Consider the following 16,625-nt stretch of genomic DNA (forward strand, 5'->3'; position numbering starts at 1 on the left):
ATAATAATTTTTTATTCACTGAACACAACATCATACTTACTGGGGGGGATCATGTCAGTGTAGGGGAGAAACTGTACATTTGTAACACAACATTTCTATGTGTCTATTTTCTGGTTCTCATGCATGTACCTTACCTTATTTAGCTATATGTGATCAACGTAGGAAATGAGACCACTGAAACGGAATGGGTCTCAGGAGATGTGAAACTTTTTTTCTGTGATGTTGTATCTGTGGTTGCTGATTCAACATGCACATCATTCTCCTTATCTGATGAACATGTATGAACCAGCCCTGATTTGTCACAAATCTATGCTTGAAGATATTGTGACTGGTGGTATTCTGGAACGCTGACAATTAATGATCTGGTCCCATTTGTTCCACACAATTGTTTTCCAGGCTTCTGAAAACCGTGACGCTTCTTAATTCAAATTAAAGACAGACTTCACTCTTAATCTGAACCAGCTTGTTTCAGTATGTACAAAAAAGAAAAATTACCCAAGCAACAGGCAGCCATCGGAGAACAGGTAATTCTGCTGTGCCAATGTACTGTGGCTGATTAAACACTCCCATCACAGTAAATGGAGGGGGAAATGGAAGAATTACCCATCTCTGATGGAGGCTGATTAAAAATAGACAAGGAACATAAGTGAAAAGATTCAGAAACGACATGCAGCCAGCACCTTTTTTTATAGACTTATTTTAAATTATGTTTTCATGTAGCTATCCTACATGCATACATACATTCAATTTTTAGCCCGCCTTTCCACTAAAATATCATGTAATGGACTAACACAGTGATGGTGAACCTTTTAGGGGCCGAGTGCCCAAACTGCAACCCAAAACCCACTTATTTATTGCAAAGTGCCATGTCCCTCTGGCTTGCTAGTAATAAACTCTGGCAAATTCTGTGCTGAGGCGATGGCACATGTGCCCACAGAGAGTGCTCTGAGTGCCACCTCTGGCACGCGTGGCATAGGTTCGCCATCACTGGACTAACAGCAGCATTTAAAAATAACTGGACAATCAAAATTATCACTAAAAAACAAGTGAAATAATAAAACCACTGCTGAATTGGACAATATATATTCCTAATAACTTATGGAACACACATTGACAGTTCTCCTGTGGTTAGGGTTCTGAGATCTCAAGGCATGGTCCCTCTTTTTAAGTCCTAAAGGTGAGCAGAAGAAATCCGAGGGCAAGAGAGTTGCTCTCCCCAAAAGGGGGGGGGGGGAATCACTATGTTGTTGGCTTCGGCTGTCTGCAAGCTGCTTCACAGAAGCCCCTGTAGATTCTCTATGTTGGGGTCCTCCAGTATATAATTCTGTTCCTTTCTCCCTCATTTCAGGTTTTTCAAGCTGTAACAGGAAGGGGTGGGCACTGCAAGAAAATACTGAACTGCCTTAAGAGTGCTGCTTTGTGGCATTTCCTATCATATTTCCCAGTTCTGCTTTCACCTTCTTCACCTTATTCTAAATAAATGAACTTGCAATCCAGCTGTTGAGGCACACATGGCTTGCACCACTGTTAGCAAAAAGCCTGACATGAATAACTTCTTCAGCTCCGGTTAGGTGCTTGATTCCTTTCTATTACTGATTTTACTTCTCTCTTTTTCTTGTCCTTCTTCTCCTCATACCATCCCCAACTCTTAGCTAAACAGTTTCCCTTCTATAGCTTTTTTTTTTTTTTGTGGGTTTGGGGGTACTTGGAAAGGTACTTGGAAAGTTGTTAAAAACAAAGCCATGGAACATTTAATTTACAACCATTTTCCCTACTGTATGAGATTTTGTGTTTGTTTTTTAAATGTGAATGACATGCTCTGATTAATTGTGGCTGCTGTATAATGTATCATGCTTAATGACCTCATCAGGGACCATCCTTAAGTTTTGGCCCTGAAATCCAGGGTCTTGAATGCTCTTGACCTGGAAACACTACTTGTGACACCCAGATGGTCACCATCACACATCTGGGCACAACAATCCTACCATGTTCCCGAATTTATTTGGAGCACTGACAAGAGCACTAGAATGAATAATGTCTGCCCACACTTTTCCTCCCAGACTTCTGATTCAGAAATTCTAGCTGTAATGATCTTAGCGCATATTTGGAAAATGTTTGGCAAATGTTTACATTTCTGCGTGGAAAATTCAGTTCCCATCCACCCTGCACTATGACACATATTTTAATTTCATTTCCCCCCTCTCTGATAAGAAATGGTAGAGAGAAGGAATTATATGGCCTATAAAGAGAAGGACAGTCAGTAAAGTATTGGTTCTTGTTGTTGTGTGCCTTCAAGTTGTTTCCAACTGACGGTAACGCTAAGACAAACCTATCTATCACATGCTTTTCTTGGCAAGATTTCTTCAAAGGGGATTTGCCTTTGCCTTCCTCTGAGAATGTGATTTACACAAGGCCATCTGGTGAGTATCCAGTGGTGATTTGAACCCTGGTCTCCATGCTTGTAGTCCAACACTCCAGCCACTACATCACACACACACACACACACACACACACACACACACATACACACAATAATATCTGTGGAGTATTGGTTCTAATAACAGTAGCAGAAGCAGCCCCCCCTATTATGGCTCTTTCCCATTCAGAATACATCTGAACGCTGGTCATAAAGCTGACTATACCAGATCTGTGGGTTTGCTGTGTTGTTGTTGTGAACCTTCAAGTCATTTCTGACTTATGGTGACCCGGCCTAAGGCAACCCTATCACAGGTTTGTCTGCAGCTGAGAATGTGTGATTTGCCCAAAATCGCTCAGTGGATTTCTAAGGTTGAGCAGGTATCAAACCATGATCTCCAGAACCCAAATCTTATGCTCAAACCACTGTACCACTTTGGTTCAATCTGTAGTCATACAAGATTAATAAGCACTGCATATTCTACCCCAACATGCTTTAAATTCAGTATTATGACAAGTTCAATTCTACAAGCTGATATGAAAATACTTAATCTAGCCAAATCTTTTGCTTAATTTATTTTACTGCTTCTAACTTGGGAGATGAGGAAAACAGTTTGTAAAGTGTCAAAGTCCTCCAGCAGCTTCCTGCTCACGATCTTACTTGGCTTGCCATCCGTTTTCTCTACCAGACCCTCTGCTCACACTTTCCAGTCTATATCTGCACCTTTAAGAATTAGAAACTTGCTTAGAAAGCAAAGGTCCAGTCTATCTGACAGACTGAATGATATGAACCTGCCCAGGCTTTGAGATCCTCAAGAGAGAACCTTCTTTCAGTCCCACTACATTCACAACTATGGTTGGTGGGGACATAAGATAGGGCCTTCTCTAATATACCAACAACCAATCTGGTACATCTGTTTTGCCCAAGCCCTGGAGTTACAGCATTCTGGCATGAAGCAGATGAACCTGGCTTTGTCAACATGAAAAAAATCCTTCTTCAAACAGCTTGTAAAAATGTCTCTTTTATGTATGTGAAACCATTTGTTATGTGTAGTTTTCTACCTTAACAATCAATGAATCCCCAAAAGGTAGGGCCTATAAGAAAATATAGTGTATTTTCTTATAAGCCCTACCTTTTTAGGTACACAAGGTGCCAGCCAACAAGCCATGCTCATTTCCAGGGTACTAACTTCCTCTTCCCCTGCCCAATGTATTGCATCCTTTTCCCCTTTCTTGCATGCATTATTTCTGCTCCTGATTGTGCCTCCCTAGAAGCTGCTGTTTATACCACTTAAACAATCCACATAACTGCAAGTAACACATTTAGCATCATGATGCTGGAGAAGAGTTCTGTGGATACTGTGGACGGTTAAAAAGACAAATAAATAGGTCCTAGAGCAAATCAAGCCTGATCAATCAATCAATCAATCAATCAATAGGTCCTACAGCAAATCAAGGCTGAATTCTCCCTAGAAGCCCAAGATGACTAAACTGTCACTGTGGCACTTTGGACATACACTGGGCCCTTGGTATCCGCTGGGGTTTGGTTCCAGGACCTCCTGTGGATACCAAAATTTGTGGATACTAAGTATTAAGCTGACCCCGCTAAGGGCCAAAACAGATGGGCAGTAAGCGCCAGCTTCCTGGTGGTGTGGGGGGCGTGGTGTTCAGACAGACATGTTCCCAAACTGCTGGAAAGCTGCACAGTTGACCGCATGTGCGCCAGCGTCATGGTGTTTCCATGGCACGGCATTGACATGCACCATGCCACAGAATTGCTTTCTGCCACTTCTTTAGAGCTGGGGAAATGTCAGGTTGGGGACATGGTGTGGCCCTAACCCAGTGATCAAAGAGGCGGCATGACGCTGCTCCTTCAGGGACATCTGTTTCGCCGCTAAGTTTTCAAGATCAGAAAGTATCTGGTGCCTGGAAGATGGTACAGAAGGACTGGAGAAAGACAGACTTTCAGTGTCAGGATGCACTGAAACAAGGTCTTATGGCAGATAAAGTACTGATGGTGCTTGGCTTCCACAAGCCATTAATTATAGCTACAGATGCTTCTGACAGGCATTGGAGAAGCATCGGAGCAATCCTGCTACAAGGTCTGGATGCATTCTTGCATCCTGTATTGCTCCTCAGCAAGAAGCTTTCTTTAAGGGAATCCAATTGGTCCATATCATAGAAGGAATGTTGTGAAAGCTGGACAATGAAGAAAGTGGCTAGGAAGAGAATCAACTCAATTGAAATGTAGTCCTGAAGAAGAGTTCTGCAGATACCATGGTCTGCTAAAAATACAAATAAATGGGTCCTACAGCAAATCAAACCAGAACTCTCCCTAGAAGCCAAAATGACTAATACGAGACTGTCATATTTTGGACATATAATGAGAGGACATGACTCACCAGAAAAGATAATTGTGCTTGATACGGTAGAAGGCAGCAGAGAGAGGAAGACCACATCCCAAATGTAGACTCAGGGCCCGAACAGACAGGCCAAAATAAATCTGCTTCGGGTCTCTTTGGAAGTATGCTGTTTAAATGACACACGCATCTTAAGAGTCCAGAAGCTGCGCCAAAGCTGCGCACCAGTCCTTAGGACTGGAGCATGGCTTTGGCACAGCTTCCAGCTTCTTAGGACGCATGCATCATTTAAACAGCATACCTCCAAAGTGACACAAAGCAGCTTTATTTTGGCCTGTCTGTTCGGGTCCTCAGTCAAGGAAGGCACAGTTCTGAGTGTGCAAGACCTGAGCAGGGCAGTAACTGATAGGAGGACCTGGAGGTCTCTCATAAATACAGTCACCATAAGTCAAAATCAATTTGACAAAAACAAAGGCACAGATTTCGGATGAACATTAAAGGAAACAATTCTTAACTGTAGAAGTTATTTGACAGTGGAACCAAAGAGAGATGACAATTTCTTCCCAGGTGATCTTTCAATAGAGATTGGACACCACCTATTGAGGATGCTCTAGCTCTGGATTCCTATTTCAGGTACTGAATGAGGTCCCTTCTATGATTCTGGTGCTACCTCTGCTATTATACCTTGGAAGGTGTGAATGTGGAGAGGCATGGCAGCTTTGAAAGCCTGGAAGAGGCAGGTGAGTAGGTGGTGATTGCATGCTAGTGTGTTGCAAGATGATATATGAACAATGTGGCATTTCTCAGATGTCTGTCTATGCCTCAAAAAGTGGAGGATTCTAATTCACAATCAGATCCTGAAAACTTATGTGAACTTTGTAACAATATTAATGGGCTAAATCTACTGTTAGGATTAATTTGGGTGTATTTCTTTGGTCACTTTATTTTATTTTATTTTTAAATAACTAAACAGTTAGGAAATATTTAGTGCCTAGTTTAGGTCAGGGAAAGGTATTTTATTTCCTTCAATCCCAACAGAGTAATTATGTACCCTTAGCTATTATGACCTCCAATGACCTATAGTAACAAAAATTAAAACGATTAACTAGTACTCTGTGGCTGATGTCTCTTGCATTGATCTTTCCAATCCTCTCCCTCCCCCTGCTATTTTTAAAGTACTATCTATGGTAGTAGGTATTATGTGCCATCAAGGTGAACCTACCATAGTGTTTTCTGGGGCTGAGAGTGTGTGACTTGGTGAAGGTCACCAAGGTGAGTTTCCATTGCTGTATGCTGTAGTGTATGGTGACCCTATAATTGAGAGTTCTTGGAAAGATTTGTTCAGAAGGGTTTTTGCTTCCTCTAAGGCTGAGAGAGTGTGACTTGCCCAAGTTCACCCAGTGGATTTCAATGACTGAATGAGGATTCTTCAGAGCTGTAGTTCAATGTTCAAACAACTTCACAATGCTGGTTCTCTAAAAAGTCAGAATGCTACAATTTGTGTTCTTGTGTGCCTTCAAATCATTTCTGACTTAGGGATACACTGGTACCCCGGGATACGAATGCGCCGCGTTACGAAATTTCCGGGTTACGAAAAAAATCCATTAAAAATAATTGTTCCGGGTTACGAAGGTTATTTCGGGTTACGAAAAAATTTTTGGTGCTTTTCGGCGCTTTTTCACACCAAATCGCGGCTTTCGCTATTAGCGCCTATGGGGCTTCGGCTTGCGAATGCTTTTCGGGTTACAAATGGCGCCGCGGAACGAATTAAATTCGTAACCCGGGGGAGCCCTGTACCCTAATGCAGGGGTAGGCAACCTACGGCCCGTGGACCGGATCCGGCCCGGCGAGGCCTTGGGACCGGCCCCAGCCCGGTCCTGCCGCTGATTGCCGCCGGGGCCTTTGGCCTATCAGGAGGAGGCAGACAAGGGGGGCAAGGGGGAGGAAGCAGGGGCAAGCGGCAGGCAAGGGGGGCAAGGGGAGCAATTGTCTATTGAAGCCTCAGAAACATGCATTTATATTAACATTTTTTAAAAAATCAGCAAATTTTTCTGGGTGTCCTCCATCTTTTAAAAAAATGTGTTCTCCATTTGAAAATTTTGTCCTACATTTGTCCCGGTTTATTTATTTATATAATTTTTTTAATTATTTATTTATTTTTTGTCTTCAGCCTCCCAGTTGTCTGAGGGACAGCAACCCGCCCTCTGGGTCAAAAAGGTTGCCTACCCCTGCCCTAATATGAACCTATCATGGGGCTTTCTGGGGCTGAGAGTGTATGACTTGGTGAAGGTAACCCAGTGAGTTTCCATTGCTGAGCTGGGAATCAAACCTGATCTCCAGAGTCATAGTCCAGTGCTCAAACCACTACATCTTGCTGGCTTTCAGTGCTACCTATTATTAGCAGTTCTATTCACTATTCTATGAAGAAGCAAATCCTTATTACCAAACCAAACCCATAGATCACATCTTCATATCAAAGTGATAGGAACAGGTGCTACCCAAGAAACTGCCAATCCTACCTTTGTGTACACTAGCTTTTATTAAATGTGTCAACTGAAGTTCCTAGACTCTGTCTGTAGCCTGGCTTTCTTTTCTTTTTTCTTTTTAACTAGGGACTATCATGCACGACTGAGTGAAGATGATAATCATATTCAGAAACAACCTGGAAGAAAAAGACAGTAACATTTTTTGTTATTTGGCTTGTCTAACAAATCTAGCATTTGTGAAGTTACTTTTTTGAACTGTAGTTCCCATTACCTTCCATGCAGCATGACCAACATAGTCCAAAAATTAATTCCCCTCCATTTTATAATATTCTTTGTTTCTGCCCACAAACTTTTATCTCTTGATTCTTCTATTTTATTTTATAAACATTTAGTAACACACATATCACTATGTACATGTATATTTGCAAAGCTGATGTAATCATTTGGAGAGAGATACCGCCAGTGAAAGGGATAGCAATGAAACACCCCTTCTTTTGCCAAACAACGCCCTCTCCTCCCTCAGTATTATCTAACTCCCCCCCGGGCCTCTTTTGGCAGGTCACTGGCACTGTGACCATGTGCTCTGCAAGCCTCCAACATGCATATATAGTCTGCCTGCACATCTTTCCAGACCTTGCCCAGCCCACAGCATGAGCAATAGCTTACACTGAGTCAAGCCACCATCAGGCCACCCTGTTATGATTTCACTTCAGAGAAACTCTGTAATCTGAACATCCTACTACTGCCCTTCCTCCGGGCTTAGATGGAGAAACTTGGCCTCCCCTACTACTTTCCTCCCTCTCTCCTTTCTTTCTATTTTGCAATCTCTCCCTCTTGCTTAACACTGTCAGATCCAAGTTCTGTAAAAGAAATGCAGTGTGATGCTGAAAAGTCTGATCAAGGTGTTACTAACAAGACAGTGCTGAGCTGAAATGGAAGTGCGGGGCATCACTGTCCCTGTCTCAAGTGGAGGATGTCTTTTCCTCTCCCACGAATTGTATTCCCCCTCTTCAACAGTATGTTGGGTGTAAAAGTGTCAGAAAGAGTGTGTCAAAGGGAATGTGTCCTGTTATCCAAGGGATCCAGTCATCACTTCCTCACGTCACTCCAGTTGTTGCTCATATTTGCAGCAGAAAGTGGGAAATGCAGTGCATTGGGATGAAAGCAAAACAATATGTTGACTAGTGTTGACAATTAAAATGTACATTTTGTTCTCCCAGGCAATAATTTTACTATTTTTCTCCACACTGGAAGAGAGCCATTGAAAACTGAGCAGTGTTAAAAAAAAAACTTATTTGTAATTTGGGCCTTATTCCATGCCAAAATGTTATTATTATTATTTGTTCAGAAAATTTCACTTTCTGCACAAAAAGCAAGTTTCCTGCACAGAAAGCAACATGTTCAGCAAAGAAATGTTATTTGCTGTGCAGAAAATGCTGTTTCTGTGCAGGAAACTTGCTTTTTGTGCAGAAATGCAGTGATCTGTGTAGAAAATCTTGTTTTCTGTGCAGAAAACTCATACACATTTTTATACACAGAAGAAATCCCCATCTACAAAGATTGACACCCACCTAGAATTCTCATTAGGTTTTCCTGACACATGAGATGCTCAATATTAAAATAGATATTATAATATCATTCCTTTCCCTAGTGTTGAGCTGCACATCCCTGGCTGCATTCTGTGACAATCAGTCACATGCTATACTGTACCTGTGTTCTGCATCCTATTACTGTTTGTGTCTTCCTTATCCAAAATGCTTGAGACCAGATGTGTTATGTATTTCAGATTTTCCCCCCCAGATTTTGGAATACATGTATTTGCATATACATAATGAGACAATAATGGAGAGAGATTGGGGATCTGTGAAATGACAAGAATCCAAGAACAATGCTTAGCACAAATCCATGCCTTCTGCCATTTCATAGATCTCTTTCCAATAACGCCTCTCTCTAGCCTCACAACTACTGTAAGGTACAGAGCTCAAAAAAATTGATTTTGCAGTATTTTGGATTTCAGAATTCCAGATAAGGGATATTCAGCCTGTACTTTCTACCCCATTCCTACAACTGTATAAATATGCTTGGTACCTGAGGGTTTAATACCATTTAGTACTGCATCTGAAGAAGAAGGTTGCTGTCCGTGAAAGCTCATGCTAAAATAAAAAACCAGTTAGTGTTAAAGGTGCTGTAACATTTTTTCTCCCCCTCTGTCCCTCCTTTTTACACTATGTTTATATACCTCTGGGGCTCACGTCTGGTGGTGCTACACTGATGGCTAGTAAACCTGCAAGTGCAGTACATAAGAAGAGCCTTGTTAGATTAGACCTCAGGCCTCTCTAGTCTGATCCCACTGCAGCCAACCAGATGTTTGTACAGTACCAAAGGATCCCTGTGTTCCCCAGCAATTGAAGTACAAAGCCATACTGTCTCTGATTCTGAAGGCATCACAGGACAAAGCAAATGATCTGGGTTACCCTGCCAATGGGCCCAGTTCTTCTCCCCCGCAACACACACACCTGAAGAATAACACAAATGTGAGGGCTGAGTTTAGTTTGCTCTCAGTCACAGAAGCCAAATCTGATTTATGTGACCCCTGTGAAATCAAGGTATAATATATGAGCATCCTGGTGAAGTCCCTCCTTGTTATAAAAAATAACTCACAACCTAATATCCAGGGCTAAAACAAGGGCTGCTAGTATAGAAGTAACCTAGGGGATCAATGATTGTGAAGAGTTGTGGGAAATACACAAAACAATGAAAGTTGGCGGGGGGGGGGCTGAGGAGCAGGGATCTTTCCTCCCCATCAAAGAACCACTTGTACGGTCAGCCCTCCATATCCATAGGTTTTTTTATCCACAGATTCAAGCATCCACAGTCTGAAAATATTTTTTAAAAATATACAGTAAATTCCAAAAAGCAAACCATGATTTTGCCCTTTTATATAAGAGACAACATTTTACTATGCCATTGCATTTAATGGAACTTGAGCATCTACATTTGTTGGTATCCATGGCAGTGGTGGCGGCGCGGTGCTGAAACTAAACTGCGACAAATACCAATGGCCCTCTATTGAAAACCAATCTCAAAATTAAGCTCTGGACTGCCTTGTGTGTCAGTTCCATATCATGCACAGAGATGTTGTGGGTCCTATGTGCAATGAATACATTTTTCTAACAGACTTTTTGTGTTCAACTGCAGTCTGCAGATGGAGGGCATAGCTGAATTTTTAGATCCCATTTTCTCCAGTAATAGGCCAAGAACCACCAGTGGGCCTCAGGTCATTTTCAAGTGGGCTTCAGTGCCACAAGCCACCCAGTTTCCCCCTGTCCTCCATCCTCATCACCTTCCCTCTCCTGTCACACAGAACAAGAGGGACTCCTCATTTAAGGCTGCCAAATTGAATACCAGGAAGAGCTCCTGTGCCTTTAACTGTTGTACAAAAAAACTGGAATTTCAGCAGTTGTTGCTTATTCTGCAACCAGTAACAAACAAGAGCTGCTGAAGTCCCCTCTTCTACTAACCATTAAAGTTAAAGGAGTGTTATCCTAAAGGTGGGGGATGTTGGGGGTCCTCACTCACAATGTCATCATCTCCTTGAAATTTGGGGAAATGATAGAAATGATAGCTCAAAAGGAGGCCTGGAAGGGGAGGGTAACAGCAGGGATATTTTCACCTATATATACTAGTACTAACTGTGGAGTGTGCTCCAGTTTCAGTAAAAAAAAAATAGTGTTTTGTTTAGTAATATACAAGCATGCATGCACACACAAGAACCATATCATGCAAGGCTATTGGAGAGAGGTGTGGCAGGCTGGATAGGGAGAAGATGGTTGTTAAAGAGGGTGATAATTCCCAATCCTGACAAGAAATCTGTCGAAAATGCAGCACTGCATCTAGCACAGTGTAGTGGCTCAGACAGACTGTGTCTGATGGTTACACAGAGGGAGCTCTGGTCTGTGAACATGTGGTCTATGAACATAGTGGATAGGGTTGGAGGCAGATATTTATACTCCATTTCATACCCTCAAGGGACGTGTTGTGTTATATTCGGTGTGACAAATCTTTGATGGTTTTCTCAGGAGATTGACAAAAAGGGTCCGGAATGGCTGATGGTCACAGGTCCAGACTGACAATACATTGATTAGATCTGAGACAATCTCTTAATGATCAAGCAAGAAGGGTATATAGGAACATTGTCACAAGGTGAAGTAAAGGTTTTGGTCACTGTTTTTCGATGGGACTCCTTTGCTTCCATTTTATGTAGCAATACATGGAACCTTGAGAGGAGCAACATGATCAGCAAGCCTATTTCCTTATTTTTATTCAGGATTCTGCCTGTCCTCTAGTCAATGTGACTCCTACATATATATAACTTCTCGTTTATGCAGGTCATCATGATCCCAAAACACGCCCAACTCTAGATATTAATTATGAAACTGCATATCCAGCAGGAGAGCTGTAGGGTATACTAATATTAGCCCTCTCCAGTTTTTACTCTGGCAGTCTTATGCATAGTACATATGCATGCATTTGGCTGGAATAGAATGCAAAATGTATAGTATGCAAGACTGAAGTGGAGGAAAAAAAGAAGGAGAAATGAAGACAGAAAACTGACAATAGATAGGAAAAGTAGCTGGCTGAATATGAGGACAGGTCCAGGAAGAAGAAAAGCAGGAGGAAAACAAGTGGAAAAGACGAATGGACTTTAAAAAGAACAAGAAGTACCGCGGCTGCTGTGGCAGTGACCTCCTCTGACTCAGGAGAACAAGCTGGTATTGTGCAGTCACACCAAGAACTAGACATCCTGTGTGTGATCTGAATGGGAGGGCAGAAAGTAAAACTGAATAAAGGAGGCTGGCAGAGGTCCATGCTGGGAGGACACAGAAGATAGCCAGCCTCTTCTGAAGATGGTTCTTTGAAAATAATTAAGAAGCAAAGTAATTACAAATCATAACATACTGAAGAAAGAAGTAAGTGAGAGAAGCTATTATACAAGGGCCTCATTCCCACTACAAAACAAATAGTTTTTTGAGTCAAATGGATGAAGCAATTTAGCGCTGAATAGACATTCACCCTATTTGAGCAGTGATCAAACCTACCCGCTTCAGTTTAATCCACTTTGCGTTCACATTCAGCAATGGATCAATTCAACATGAAGTCGCCTCACAGGGGTGGCAGTGCCACAGGAACTGCCTTGTGTTCTATCTTCTTGGTATAGGATCATAGGTGCAGGTGATCCTTGGTATAGGATCATAGGTATCTCTGCCACTTTTTGTTACACAGAATACTTTCAAGCATTTGTGGGTATACAACTAATAAAATACAGTAGTCCTGCAATATTTCCGACATACAGAGAGATTCTGCTACATCTACCTGCTTTAACTGCCCAGGCTCAATGCTATGGAATTTGTAGTTTTGTAAGATATTCAACCTTCTCTGTCTGAGAGCTGTGGTTATTTTATTTTTTATATTTACTGTTTTATATTTTACCATTTCTTTGTAAATACAGTATATCTATATTTTATTATTTTTATTTTATTTTTATTTACTATTTTATATTTACTATTTCTTTACAATTACAGTATATCTTTTACCATTTTTATTTTTTATTTAATATTTAATATTTTGCTATTTCTTTGCAATTACAGTATATCTATATTTTACTATTTTATATTTTACTCTGCAATTACAGTATTTCTATCTTTTACTATTTTTTTTATTTTCTATTTTATACTTTACTGTTTCTTTGCAATTTACAGTATATCTATCTTTGAATTTTAGAATCTTTTTCTCCTTCTTTCATGGGTGTCCTCCCCATTCTTAAGCATTTCCTGGCTGCAGCCCCCTCCCATTCCTAGTACATTCATCCCTCCATATTTGCGGCTTTGATTATTCACGGATTTGATTAATATGCTCTCTCTAGGAATATCTAGGCCCTCCAGCGCAACTCTATGGTCAGTTTTAACCAAAAGTTGCACTGGAGGACCTAGAGATTCCTAGAGAGGACACTCCGCTAGGTATTTGTAGCTCCTCCTGCATAACTCTGTGGTCAATGTCTGGCAGAGGGTGACCACAGAGTTGCCCTGGAGGACCTAGAGATTCCTAGAGAGGACACTGCTAGGCATTTGTAGCTCCTTCAGCATAACTCTATGGTCAATGTCTGGCAGAGGTTGACCACAGAGTTGCCCTGGAGGACCTAGAGATTCCTAGAGAGGACACTCCGCTAGGCATTTATAGCTCCTCCAGCGTAACTCTATGGTCAATGTCTGGCAGCGGTTGAGCACAGAGTTGCCCTGGAGGACCTAGAGATTCCTAGAGAGGTGTCCTCTCAGGTAAAATACATGGTGTTTTTATTATTTGCTGTTTTTCCACATTCACGGGGGGCTTGTGCCCCTAACAATAGAGAATATGGAGGAACAAGTGTATAAAGGCTTGAAGATCCCAGGTCTGAGAAGAACTCTTTGACTATTACTTCAAACTACAAGTCCCATCAGCCTTTGCGACAGCCTGCAGCCAAGCCCACCCAGGAAGGCAGGGGAGAGAAAGACAGAGCCAATGGGAGAAGGCAGGCAGCGCTCAGGCAAGAGGCACGTGAAGGAGAGGCTGCCCTATGGCAGGGCTGGAGTGCATCTAGCCATATGAGAAGAGGAGGAGGAGAGAGAGGAAAGAGGGAGAGAGGCAGAGGAAGAGAAGGAGGAGGAGGCTTGGACAAAAGCAGCAGCTGGGCAAGGACTGAGAGAGAAGAAGGGCAAGGCACTTTAATACCAAAGTAAGTGTTTGTTTGTGGGACAGAGCAAAAAAGAAGTTCCTCTCATTCCTTTATTGACCATTGGGAGGGAGAAATGCCTTTCTTTTCTTTCTAAAAAAATAATAAAATCATGGTAACCCGCCTTGAGTCCCATGGTGAGAGGAAAGGCGGGCTATTAAGCAAACAAATAAGCAACCTGAAAATAAACGACTGCATTTCCTTTGGAGGAAAGTTTGTATTTGTTTGGTATTTTGTTGATATTTATTCTTCTGCATCCCTTTGGGGTTGTTTTTCTGGACCTCAGGAGGCCCTCTCCACCAAAGAAAAAGTGCTTATTTGTTTGTTATTTTATTGGTATTGCTCTGCATCTTTGGGGTTTTCCTGGACCGCAAGAGGCCCTCTCCACCAAAGAAAAAAGTATTTATTTATTTAGTTTTATACACACACACACACACACACACACACACACATATATATATTTGTCCCTCTTCTCTTCTTCTTCTCCCTGCACCCCCCCCCATAATAATATACAATCGTATTATTTCTTACACAGTTCTCCCCAAGGATTGAAGCAAGGTACAACTTCATCATCATCATCATCATTTATTTATTTATTTATATAGCACCATGGCACTTTACAACAGAATGAAATGTGGAGTAACACAGAATATACAATGCAGGGGAAAAGATACTAGTGCTCTTACTGAGTCTTCTTCAGCTTCTTGGGAGAGCTGCTTGGCTTTATCGTCTATGCTTAGTAAAAAGCTGTGAATGCAGTGTACCTTTTGTTGTGCTGTGTTGGGGAAATAGGTAATCACTGTTTAGCACACCAGCAATACTTTTTGTTCCACTGTACCCGAAGAACTGGCATCTCCCTGTTCCTTCCACCCGCGCGCCTCTTGCCAACCCACAGGAGATTTTCTAAACTGTATGATTGCACAGAATGGTATTGCAGAGAACGCTGAAAGGCTCTCTCTTCTTCAGGAATCCCTTGGTAGGATAGAGGAAAAGATAGAGGTAGAAGAAAGGCCTAAAATAACATGGAACAACCATCCCCCAGATCATGCTGGGAGACAAAGATGTTCTCTTTGAACTTAGGGAGAGTTTAAACTGGATAAACAAGGACTCCTCTTTTTCCCCGCCTGAGAAAACCTACAATGGGATATTGACCAGTAGAGGTAAATACTAGTTCACATACCACATCATTATATGCTTGCTAAGCCTGACTGTGGTTGCTACATTTAGGCAGCTTTCAGAAGGTTAATAGAATCATAACAGTTGGAAGAGACCTCAAGGTCCATCCAGTCCAACCCCCTACTATGCAAGGAAATACAAGCAAAGCACCTCCGATAGAGGACCATCCAGCCTCTGCTTAAAAACCTCCAAAGAAGGAGAATCCACCACACTCTGAGGGAGTGTGTTACACTCTTGAACAGGCCTCACTGTCCGGAAGTTCCTCCTAATGTTAAGATGGAATCACTTTTCCTGTAGTTTGAATCCATTGCTCCAGGTCCTATTCTCTGGAGCTGCAGAAAACAAGCTTGCTCCAGCCTTTCAAATATTTAAACAGGGCTACTATATCACCTCTTAGCCTTCTCTGCTCCAGGCTAAACATATTCAGCTCCCTAACTTGTTCCTCATAGGGCATGGTCTCCAGACCGTTCACCATTTTAAACCTAAGAAAATGATCCTTAGCTGCTGGGGTCAAAGTAGAGCCTCTGCTCTGCAATAGTGGTTGTTAGGACAGGCAACAGAGAGAAAGGTCTTCATCATCCAAAACGGCGGATAGCTGCACAAATTACTTTGTGTGTGTGTGTGTATGGCTGAAACAGAAAAACAGTTTCTCAAAGAGAAAGAGAACTTGATTCTCTTAAATTTTAGTACAGCATCCAAAATGGAGTGTTATGGAGCAATGAGGCATCTCCCACCATAGCCTCCCCATCTTTATATCAAGTATTTTGCTTCTGCTGCTTTTCAAATGGTTTGGGATGTAAGGCTAGGTAAATTTCGGGCTTCACAGGCTCTTCTGTTTTGGTGTGTTTTAAACCAGGTCCACCAAAGGGAGCCAGAAATTAAAATAGTGACTCAGGTGGGCAGATTTATGTGAAAACTTGAAGACCAGAGTGTCTAGGTAGGAGATGATGTTCAGACCAAGAATTTGTGACCAATACCAGAATCAAGCCCACCAGTCCATTCTTACATCAATTTCTGGTTTTTCCTTTTCCAGAAAACTGATTTTTTTTTGGGGGGGGGGCTGTTGAGTTGCTGTTCATTGACCAAAACATGTTGCTGCCTGAAGCAGAGCAGCAGGTGGTGCTCCTCCCTTCCAAGTGAATATGTGTAATACCCAACCATAGCCAGGGTCACCTTACTTAGTACCTGAGATAGAAAATCCAGCAAGTGCCTTTGTTGCTCTCTTGCAGTAAAAATAGAGCAGTAATAAATCAGATAAGGTTTTGTGGTTGTGTTTTGTTTTGGGCTTTTTTCCCCTTCTTCTTTTGGCCTTTTTATCAGTCTCCAAATCAGCTGCCGGAGATAACTGCCTCAATCTGCCTAATAGTTGGATTTGTCATGCGAACCAGAAATGCTTCCCAATCAACTGCAAACAACTTAGAT

At 41.9% G+C, this 16,625-nt stretch overlaps 1 protein-coding gene across 3 annotated transcripts in view; it reads left to right on the forward strand.

Annotated features, from left to right (window-relative positions):
* The first annotated feature begins 13,879 nt into the window (after positions 1 to 13,879).
* The window catches only part of ACLY (ATP citrate lyase), a 65,433-nt gene continuing 62,687 nt past the window's right edge, over positions 13,880 to 16,625 (forward strand). For all 3 annotated transcript variants that reach the window (XR_006104690.1, XM_042475807.1, XM_042475809.1), the window contains exon 1: positions 13,880 to 14,030. The gene's annotated coding sequence lies outside the window, so the exon portion shown is untranslated. The remainder of the gene's footprint in view (positions 14,031 to 16,625) is intronic.

This window comes from Sceloporus undulatus, chromosome 6, assembly GCF_019175285.1.
Source record: "Sceloporus undulatus isolate JIND9_A2432 ecotype Alabama chromosome 6, SceUnd_v1.1, whole genome shotgun sequence".
Taxonomy (NCBI): Eukaryota; Metazoa; Chordata; class Lepidosauria; order Squamata; family Phrynosomatidae; genus Sceloporus; species Sceloporus undulatus.